Raw genomic sequence first — 12271 nt, 5'->3', positions numbered from 1 at the left:
TGGGCCTATGAGCACATCCAACAAGGACCGCAATGCATCCAAATGGCCTATAAATCATCCACTGCAACCCAATGCATACCACGAATGAGCACACACTGCTCAAACTCTGCAACCAGAGTGATCTGCATAAGGTATGCTCAAGAAATCATAGTCCCACGGTAATGAGCGCTACTGAAAATAGAACCTGAGATGCTTCAAAACATGGGTGCCATTGCATAATCGGACTCAGCAAGAAAATCTGCAAATATCTCTCTTCTGCCAGAACTCCAAAATCCCAACCGATGAGTGAGAAATGGGAGTCAACACTTATCCACTGCCATGTGGCATAAATCTAAGGTTTCAAAACCTTAGTATGAAAAATGCATAACAGAGAGACGAAATCGAATACACAGAGATTTATAACTCTGAAAATCCTCCACCGAATCACGCAAGAACTGATAGGTAGGGGTTTTTGGGCGTCCGGAACGCAATGGGACAGACGGTTTTGGAAACCGTGGTCTCAATCACTGGGTCCAACACACGGACTGAAAAACGTTTTTTGAAACAGAGCTATTTGTAAACTCCACCGGAGTGCGAATGATGAGCAACATAGAAGTTTTAGGACTCTTGAGTCCATCGGAACTGATAGATTTGCAAATGGTTGCTCCAAACTTGAGTTCCAACACCCGGGCAAAAAACGCAGGAACTGACACAGTGACTCAGAAATCCAATGAAATGATCTGAGATTCAGGAATGAAGGTGTTTCCAGGCTCCTGAAGTAATGTGGACACCAAAAGCAAGCAATAGTTGCCTCTACAAGTCAATACGGAGTCTCTGTCATCGAACGGAACAGGGAAAAGCTCAAAAAACGACTTTTTCTTTCAAACCACTTAATAGGCTCTCAAAACCACTTCGCAAAGCCAAAGTGACTTTTCCAAAGGTTCCTCCAAGGTCTCTGCACACTCGGATGTAAGTAAAGTCACCCACAAAGCTTCCCACAGAGCTTCTCCTTCCTCCCACAGAGCTGCTGAGCTTCCAGCATTCACGCACGCTCAGCTAGATCACTCGGGCTCTGATACCAGTTGAGAGTGCTCTCAACGGAAGCAAGAACGGAAGAAGGAGAGAGAGAGACAGAGAGCCACACAAGTTTTGGTGGGTGCAGAACCACCCTAATCTTCTTTTTCATTCATTTATATATGTGTTTGAGTATTGTACATAACTGGGGTTAAGGCACAGTGACCTTTAATCCCACACCAGATGCACGCAAACCTTAGGAGATCAGGTTTCTTCTGCTACCCAGACCTTAGCAGACATTTGGAGCACGATCATTCACACGCTCAAGGGTCAATGGGATCAGGTTCAGGGGGAGTCTCGGGCAGGGAAGGAGAAGAGACGACGCTTCCTTCGTGACTGGGACCATCAAGAGTTGTTCTTCCAGCACTATGCTTAGAGTCTTCAGTGGCATTACTCCCCCCCACCGTGGCTGTTTGTCCACACTCCGATGATTATGCCCTGAGAGGCTTGTAATTATTATTTTATTACCATGGGCTGTATCCGTTTTGTGATTACAGCCCGCTGGCCTTTAGGCCCTCTTGTACTCTCATTTTCAAGCAATAAAACTAGCACCACTTTTTGCATTTTAAAAAAAAAAAATACAAAAAATGTGATCATATGCCAAGTCGAAAATGGCATTACCCATTGAAGGGATTGTTCAAAATACATAAAGGTGGAATACTCAGTCTCCCACAACCCTTTTTACTTTTCTTTTGTCTTAAACAACCTCAGTTATTCAAAGCCTCCCCAACATCTCTTTCTTTCAACATTGGTTGGTGTGTTCTCATTCTGGCTGAGGCCAAGAACCCTCATGTAAATAAAGTATAAGTGCTTGCATGAAAAATATGACTTCTTGTTGTCAATCTTTTCCATGAGGACAAGTGCATGTTTGGAACTTTATATGAATATCATGAACACATACTTTCGGCCTTCCCCAAAAGTTTCAATAGTGAACTCCTCATGTTTTGTGGATTGAAGTACCATTTCTTGAGTTACCCTTGCTTTCATGTTGAGAGCTAACTTGATTACTTTTTGCTACTTGCTCGAGAATGTTAGGCTTGTATCTCATCTAGTGTAGCATAGAGAGCATAACCATAAATCAAGGCAATCACACGTTCCCTAATCAAAATTGTGATTTTGGCTCAAAATCTCTCTATACAATCTTCTTAGAGCACGTACATGATGATGACCATGTGGAGCCGACTCCAAAATCAAAAGATTAATGGGCCCAGCCAAGAGGAGCACAAAAATTGACGAAGCTAAGTATTGAGATCCTGGCAAATTTGCCAAAGGCTTGCCATATCATTGCCAGGCATGGAAATTGTTCCCATGCTCGTCATGCTATGCTAGAAACCTACAATCACTCAAAATGGGCCCCTCCTGTCTACAAAAAAATTCAAAAAATCTAGCATGTTTGCGATGGAGGATGGATTTCACAAACTAGAGGAAAGGATTCACTTGTTATTTCTATGCCAAGCCCCTGTTTGACTAGGCGGCGAGGTAGAAATCCCATCTCCATTGGAGCAAATTTTTGCTATGAATTGGCAATGAGAACCAAGGAGCATGGCACGGGAACAATGGAAGATCAAGCAAAGCTTGAAAATTTTTATAGGTTTTCTATACACAAGAAGGGCCTCTAAAGGGTATAGCTACCTATGCTCTAGAAATTCAAAGATGTGCATTGAGGAAGGGCAATGGAACCAAAGGTGAATTCCATGTTTTAGAAATTTCATGGATAAAAAGTGCAATAGGAGCATTGACCTCTATTTTACCCACAACACCAAGTTGACTGTCTTTTTAGATGTATCCTTCAATGGACTCAGTCTAAAGTATATCGCAACTGCTATTTTGTTATGTCTGTGCACATTGTGGAGCCATGGAAATCTTGAAGTACATATGGAATGTCAGTGTTGAACAAGCCATAAGGTACGATTGAGTATTTTCACATCCCATTCTTTCCGCTTTGGTAGGAAAACCCCGAAGGCGGGTTGACGTTATGAGTCTACCTAGAGATGAATAGCATCACATAATTTATTTGCTAGCAATATTCCACTGGGCAGGGAGGAGAAGGAAAAAAGGCCTGATTGTTGTATTGACAAACCCAAAATGCCAAGTCTAAGTAATTTAAATGCCTGAGAAATTGTTCGGGATTATGCTTTGAGAAGAAAGTACATAATTGGCACAAAGGAAGACCTATTTAAACAAAGGTGCAGAATCGCTATACCACTTATAGAGGTATTTTCAAGCTGAATAGAAAAGACTGATTACTATGTGGACTACTTACTCTTGTCACTGACGGCGGTTGACAAATCTGAAGTTAAGATTGCAATGATGGCCTCATAGGAACGTTCTAACTTACCACATGAGGGGATTGCAGAGCCTGTTGAGGAAGTAGGATCTAGAGATGCAAAAGCCTACAGAGCATTGTTAGCATAGCTAGTAGAAGCAAGGAAGGACCATTGTTTTGTAGGTTGGAGATCTTTGTGATGAGAAAAAGCAGGAGAAGGCTCATTCTGAAGAAGGAAATTCAGTTTCTATTGAGTTTTAAAGATTGCTTTTTAGGTTGGGGGTAAACCTTCAAAAATCATGTCTATCACATGCATTCAAAGGCATGTTTTAAACCCCTATGTAACCTTTTTCCCTTCTTTTATGCATACCTCCTGTTACTTTTGTTGTATATTAATATATATTTCCTATATTTTCAATATTTAAGGCCTAATACATTTTTTACCACCGTCGATAAAATTAGGATTTAAAGAAACAAAGCGCTTCAAAAGGATGAGATTGTTCTTATAGAGCTACCCACAAGATTGTTCTTATAGAGCTAGCCACAAGATTGTTCTTATACTGCTGGCCACAAGAATAACTGATATGATTTTGGTACTTGCCACATCCATGTTCATGTGTCATCACTCTTACATTATGGACAATCAACATGACAACTTTATATAGCACCCATTTACTAATTAGTCATCATAACACAGTAGACTATTCACATACATATGTGATTTTGGATATTTACAGTCAGCATAAGAAAAAACTTTCGAATCTCAATTTGATAAGACTGGAGCCTCTTAACTGAGAGATTATGGATTCAAGTCGCCACTTGGTGTGCAATGGGCTCCTATGCAACTGTGCTTGGGTTAAATGGATTTTCATTTATTCAACATGAGTGCCACTTTTGACCATGTCGCGTGTGTGTACATGTGCATGTGCATGCATGCATGCACCATATATATGTATGCGTACATGGATGCATGCATGTATGTACGTCCATACATACATGCTATTTATATGCGTACATACATACATATGTTTGCATGCATACATGTTTGTGGGCACACACACATATGAAAGTTGAATAATATACTTACATCTAGTTAAGATATAAAAATAAAAGTACTATAGATGCTACACAAATTGAAAAAGATAACTTTGATGGGCTCCATGTATAAAATTCCTTAGTAGATGCTAGGAAAATTGAGCATTACAATGAAGACAACTTTGATGGGCTACATTTAAGCTATGCAAAGTGATCAATATAGACACATTGATGACATTCCAATCAATAGAAAAACTGTATATATACGCTCCGGGTAAAAAATAAGAGTACATCCTCATGAAAAGTATACTTGAATAGGCCTATTTTTTCTCTTCTTTGCAAGATATATATTTAGGGTTGGCAGATTGGTGACACTTTAAAAAAAAAATGTAACTTAATTGGCAAATCTATTACTAAAACTAAAAAAGAATGATAAATGATAAGTTTTCATTTGTTATTAACATACAAGCATACAAGATTTCATCCATCTCAACAATGTTTTTTACTCTTTGAACATGTTATTTACAATGTAATTTACTGAATTGGCTTGGCATCACATTACATGTTGAGCATTTTATTTTAATATGTTAAGATTTGTACACCCCATATAAACCTATCAAGCTTTTCAAAGACAACTTTCTACATGTACAATAACCTATCAATACCAGTAACTAACATCTTAACCAACATTGAAAGGTAGTCAATTTTAAGACATTCAACCTAATAACCACTACTTCCTAGTCATTGTGATATTCATGAGTTCAATGATATTATATATAAGTAACTAGTGGTTGACCATTCGAAAAGGTATGTGACCCATTGAAGTAACTAGTGGTTTACCATTCGAAAAGGTATGTGACCCATTCATGAAGACCCATAGAGCCATAACATGCTTTCCACATGCTTGGAAAGGCCTTTTAAAAATCCCTCATCAGACACAAGCAGCCATGTGACAAAGTGTGTGATATGACATAAGATGGAATTGCTTGGTCAAAGTGAATTCTAAAACTACATCAAACATTACTAACAAAAACAGAATAACCAAGGTTAATGATGCAAACAATGCAACCATAATGTTTTTGCAAACCATTCAATTATCAGCCAACTGCATGTATAATGTGCAAAATCTGAGCATGATTAGAGATTTGTAAGGTAATGTTTATGTTCGAACAAAGACAAGGCTAATGCATTAACTTTGCTATTGTAAAAGGCATGTTTCCAATATATCCTCCAAAAACTAGGAGAGAACCACATACAATCACCTTCAATAACATGTTATAAAAACCCTTCCAAAAAGAGATAAGCCCTGGAGATAATCTCAAACATTGATCCCATGACCCTTTTCTAAATAACAGTAGGGCTACATCAAACCATATGTCTTTCCCTATACCCATAGCTCACGTGTAACCTATCTCTTTAAGAAAAAAGAGACCTATATCCGTAAGAAACCTTGACCTTTTTCAACCATACGCATGTTTCCTACATTGGTCCAAAGGGAGTTGCGATGTAACATGGCGATGGGAGGTCGGAGGTGTAATGGCAATTATCAAAATTTTTGGAAATGAGACCGATGACAAGGACCAAACTTTTTGGAAGAGAGTAATGAAGATTTACTTTGGTTGAGAGGTTTAAAAACACTTTAAGATGACTTGTGTAGTCTTATGAATTCCCCTAAAATGATTTGAAAGGAATGTTTTTGAGTTGCTAAAGATTCTTTTGGGCCGATAGATTGGAAAAGGACTTGCATTGAAATTCCCTCGAAAATGATTAGAAATGACTAAGAGTTTTGAGATCATTGTGCCCCCACCCCTTTTGTGAGTGTGTGTGTAGCTAAAGCACATAACATTTGTCTTGGATTTTATATCAATTTTTCTTATGCCAAGGTTTTACAATCAATGTATCTTATTCAAAGTTCAATCAACATTTTATATATTTTTAAAGAAATTAACTACTTTTTGTTATTTCAATAAACACTTGGATTTTTGCTAAATTAGCCATTAATAACAACATTTTCTTAAGTTTGGGCTTGTATCCCATCATGCATTGAAAGTTCTTTAGTAATTGTCTCTATCTAATATCAAGTGTTTCAGTCCACAAATGTTTACTATCTTGTTGATTGATGTAATGATAAGAAGTTCAAATCCAACTAGAGAATGGCTATACATTATTAAATTATGTGCAACAACATGTTATAATTACACTTAGCTAGCTTCAACTTTCAGATTTCATAGGTATTATGGATGTCCAAATTGTATATTATTAATGACTCCTTCAATCCATGACCACTAGCATTGGTTACAAGTACCAAAATTGGGACTATCTCTATTGAAGTTTGGCAATTATGACTATGGGCAATTGTTTGCATTCCTTATAGTATCAGGCACACCTTGGTTTCTATGTGTGAGTGCTAGAGGCACAGTTAGGTGCCCACAAGCACAGTTAGGTGGTGGAGAGCCACATAGGATGATTGAGAGAATCTAGGAGCAGATTGAGGAGATGATTGTGGAGCTCTGAAGTCATTAGTGATGTCAGTGAGCATGTATGAGGTGCCTACTTAAGAACCTCACTCTTCTTCATTCCATAATGCAAGTATTCTGAGTTTGTGTCCACTCTTTGCTTTCCTTTCAGCTTACCAACATGGTATCAGAGCCCTTTGATCCCCCTTGAGCCCATTTCTGCCACATCATCATCTTCTTCTTCATCTTCTTCTTCCCCATTTTCCTCCTTCCCAAAATCTTTACGAGCTTGGTTCTCTGCGTACAGATGACCATTGCCCAAACCCTCTGAGCTCTAAACTCCTCTAGTATGGGCGAACTTCCACCTGCAAGAAATTGAAAAAAAAACGTCTCTGTTGGCTGCCATTCTCCAAATAGCGCATTTTTTTGCCATTCTTCTATTGCTCAATACTTCCTGCCTGCTGTGCCATTGCTTGAGCCCTCTTAGGAGTAGATGGGCGACCTGAAGACGAAGATTTTGAGTCATTTTTCAGCTCATTTGGTTCAGTAACGAAGGAGAAATCGTCAAAACTCAGGTTCAGCCTGTAGCAACTCCCCCGAGCAATAGCGCGTGCCATTTCGTCCAACCTCTATGCTGGATCCTCTCTAGTATATGAGCTTTCTTTTGCTTCAAAAAGCCCTCTTTTCCTTGCTTTGAAGAGTGAGCTACAAGCCCTCCAAGTTCAGTCCTTTGGTTTTGACAGTTTTGACAAGTTTTTGAAGATGATGCTACATAAAATGTTACTCTAGCACTTCTGAGTTTTTGAAGTTTTCAATAGCATCAGTACAAGTGTGGCTTCAGTTTTTCTTTGAATTGCTAGACCTGGTTTTGATTGGAAAGTATTCATTTTAAGCCACCTCTATGAAGCATGTAAGAAGAAGCATCATTGATTGAATGTTGGTCACTAGTCTTTGCTACATCAAGTGCTTATATTTTGGAAGTCTTTCAGTTATTTTTTGCCTTGTAAGAGAGAAAGACATTGCCCAATATCTAGGTTAGACCCTCTCATGGCTACCCTATTGAATCTAGAGAAGTTCAATGGAAAGGGCTTCCACACATGAATGATGAAGGTGAAATTTGCATTGATGAGGGAGAACCTCTAGGGACTTGTCAAACCGACTCCAACCGCTTCTTCTACAGCCTCTAATGCTTGAGAATCCTCAACTTCGACACGACCGGCAAGGGATCCCGCTAGAGAAGAAAAAGCATATGGTATCATTGCTCTTGCTTTAGGAGATGATTATATTCACCACATCTCTGACTTAGAGTCTCCTTCAGAAGGTTGGCAGAAGCTTGACATGATTTTTGGTGCTAGCTCTCACATCTCTAAATTATCACTTAAAATCTCTTTCTTTGAATTGATGATGGTTAGTGGTACTACTTTGGTAGCTCATGTCAACTATATGCGGAGTCTTATGACTCAATTAGCTTCTATCAACTCCCCTATTACTCCAGATGATGCTATGGGAGTGTTACTTAAGAGTATGGCTGAAGATTATGATCACATAGTTACCACTTTGAAAAATCTTCCTAATCCTAATCTTGAAGGTATTATCTCTGCTCTCCAAGAAGAAGAAAGGCATATGGAGCTCAGGAAAGGCAATGACACCATTTATGCTATAAAAGTCCAGAAGGGCAAGTATACCCCTTGCAATCACTGTGGAAAGACAAATCACCTTTCAAAGGACTGCTTCAAAATTAACCCATGCAAACACTGTGGCAAGAACAAGCATCATGAGAAGTTTTGCAGAGCCAAAGCAAGGACAGAAAATGCAAATCTACTTTCAGTTGATGAGCCTCCACAAGATGACGCATCCTTTGAAGATTATGCATTTTAAATCATCTCTATGTATGCTCCAGATCTCTCTTTTTATGTCAAGGTACTCAGCTTGGATAGTCCTCCAAAATGAATGAAATAAACTATTGTGTTTTTTTGTGTTTTGTAAATACCTTTGGTCACCTTATGACGATGGCCATGTGTATGTTTTGCTCCATGGTACCTCCTGCAGACATTGTGTGCATGTACATGCAGGGGAGATAACCATTGGAAGGTCTTTTTGTATCCCTTTTGTTTACCTTACACCCATGGGAACCCTTGCTAGCATGAGAACCTAGCCATAGATTTATCCTTGACCACCATGAGATGGCATGAGAAACTATGAGACTAGATGTATCCTTGACATAGCCTGAGGCATTCCCTTGAGGGGTCCTTTGATGGGATATCTCAAGGTGTATGCCTCAGGCACACCTTGGTTTCTATATGTGAGTGCTAGAGGCACAGTTAGGTGCCCACAAGCACAGTTAGGTGGTGGAGAGCCACATAGGATGATTGAGAGAATCTAGGAGCAGATTGAGGAGATGATTGTGGAGCTCTGAAGTCATTAGTGATGTCAGTGAGCATGTATGAGGTGCCTACTTAAGGACCTCACTCTTCTTCATTCCATAATGCAAGTATTCTGAGTTTGTGTCCACTCTTTGCTTTCCTTTCAGTTTACCAACAGAAAGAACACTACTCTTCAAAACAGCTCTGAACCAAATTCTTGTGTGTATCGTCTCATGCATGTAGTTCCAACCATAATACTCAATGAGATCTTGTAATGTAATATTATTTCATTCTTACTTTGCATCAACAAATGAGATCTATTCCACAAATGGCCAAGACTAAGAGACAAATCTAGGCTGCCACTTGAACAACACATGGCCTGAGCAACAAGCAAGCAAAGAATAAAAAAAAAATAGGGCTGCCACATGGGCAAGACATAGGCCGTCATGTAGGCAGCACCCATAGGTATACTTGGCTGCTTGGAGTCTACATTAATATGTACAAACTTAAGGCATGACCAAAAAGAGCTACACAGAGCAATCCATGACATATTTGGAGCAGCAACAATTCATGGAAATATACCATGATGTGCTGCAATGACACATGACATCCTCTAGAGGCTGTTGAGTAATTGCTTGGGCATGCTCTAGCAGCTGTTGAGTAATGACCAGGTTTTTGAAATAGAGGAATTTGGAACAGGGACAGGTGGCACAAGCTTGTTGGAATGAGCCTATAAAAGGGCATGGACTAGGTTGGTATCCCAGATCAATAATAGAAATGGACAAAAATTGGAACAAAAATGATGTAGATCTGGTTGAGCAGATCTTCTACTGACGAGGGTTGAACAGGTTCAACAGGCTGGTTCAAGGATTACGTTCACGTTTTCATGTTAACGTTAATGGGTTATTAGGATTCGTTAATTACTCTTCAAAGTAGTGTGAAAACAATGTGATCACATTGTTTACCATAAAAAACCAACGAGAAATCAGATAAAACTACTGCTGGTACACAAGACACTACCGGTGGTAGTACGAACATTATAGGCAGGGGTAATGTTCATTATCCTGGCGGTGTAAAATTTAAATACTGGTGGTAATATACACCGTCGAGATAATGAACATTATCGCTGGTAATCTTAGTACTATCATCGGTAGTGCCTTCTGTACTAGCAGTGCTGTGGGTTGCAGATCTCTAGTTTCCCCCGCGGATCGAGGCTATATATTGGTGGAAATGTCGATAGAGGCTCGACATTTGATCCAGTTGTGGTTCATATAAACCCTTTGGTAAGTTGGGAAAGAAAGTGAACCACGATTTGGATCTGAATATTTGTAAGGCTAAGTGGGGGAGAGTGAGTCAACATTCATTATACTTGTGGGTGTGGTTTGCTCCTCCAATTCCTTGCATCTTGGGGAAATTGTAGACCACGAACACGAGGGCTAGTGGATGTGAGTGTCTGTTGTGTGTTCTTGAGGGTGGTCTATACTCTGACCCCTTGCGTTTTGGGGAACTTGTGGACCACGATCATGAGTGCTAATGAATGTGATTGTTAGTGAGGAGTCTTGACTCTTAAGCTAAGGGCCTTAGGTATGGAGAGAAGGGGGAGACGAGATGGCAATGCTTTGAGCCAAAATAGGGCACGTGTTGCGACTACGAATGCACAATTAGAAATGCCTGAAACTAGAAATGCTCCTCCATAATCTTCAAGACGAACTGACTAGGCAAACTGTGGATGCATCGAGTCATGCCTATGCCAGTATTCATATGCCTAAAAATGTTCCCGGGGTTGAAGAAGGAGTTGCAGAAGAGGATCTCATTGCTGAAAGGCACTACCCCAATGCTTGATCCAGCCTGTGAGGTTGTTAACCAAGATACGGGGATAGGATTTATGCGGGTGTCACAATCCTCTCAAAGAGTTGTTCCATGCACATAGGGGGAAAAACGTAAGTCACATGGTCCAAAGTGGGACTTCATCATTAATGTTCGTGACTATGTTGAGTGGAAATGCAAGTATTGTGATACAAAAATTTGGGGGAGCACCTCACATAAGGGGCCACTTACTTGGTGACTCAAGAAAGAGCATTCACCATTGTGCAGCCCCAAGAGCTGCTGCAACAGCTCGCACCTTGACAGAGAAGTTGCAAGCTTCTAGAAAAATACGAAGAAGATCAATTTGGGAAAGTTAAGGTATAAGTGGAGTAGAGTCTATAAGCAGACACGATGATAGAACTACAAGTGTTGTAGGCTCCCATGCAATAACTCCTTGTGTGGACACTAGCATGCAAGATAGATTGCCACCTATGGCTCGTGAAGCTAGATTGGCAACTGCGACTCCTAACTTGAGGCAACCCATGATAGTTGAGAGCATTCAGATTCAAGATTTGGAGAATGCACAATATGTACTTGATGGATCAATCTTGTAGTCAGGATATCCACTGAGTATGGTTAATAACAATGATATGAGAGCTGCATGGAATTGCATTGCTAACTATGGGCTGGGCTTCAAGCCACCTTCTTACCACACATTGTGAACGTCATTGTTAGATAAGGCATATGCAGAAGAGAAAGAGCACATAAATTGTAGCATTTTCAAGCAAATTCATAACACCAAATGCACAATCTCAAACGGGTGGACAAGCATAAAACACCATGCTTTATTGAATGTGATGGTTATATCGCCACATGGGGAGGCCTTCCACACATCAATTGATGCCTCACATGTAAAGAAGTCGGGGACATATATGGCTAGTGTATTATCAAAGGTTATAAGAGAGTTAGGCCTTGAAAATGTTGTTCAAGTTGTCATGGATAATGCCAAGAGTTGTAAAAAGGTGGGTAGAATATTGCAAAGGGAGTATACCAATCGATATGCATCTGCGTGTTGTACGTATACTTTAAATCTTGCATTGAAAGATTGGTATAAACAAGTGCCATGGTTCAAAGAGATTGTTTGTGAGGCTCGAGACATCGTGAAGTTAGACGATCAAAGCAACATCTCAAAGAAATCTTTATGTCTCGTGATGGTTCTATGATGTTGCAATTGCCAGCAACCACAAGATTTGCTATGTACTTCTACACTTTGCAATCTCTAGTGAAAAATA

The sequence above is a fragment of the Dipteris shenzhenensis genome, chromosome 7, assembly GCF_047967505.1.
Source record: "Dipteris shenzhenensis isolate YYH24624 ecotype China chromosome 7, Dip_SZ_1.0, whole genome shotgun sequence".
In the NCBI taxonomy this organism is placed as follows: domain Eukaryota; kingdom Viridiplantae; phylum Streptophyta; class Polypodiopsida; order Gleicheniales; family Dipteridaceae; genus Dipteris; species Dipteris shenzhenensis.
The sequence above is the reverse complement of the archived record's forward strand: the minus strand, read 5'-3'. Positions refer to the sequence as shown.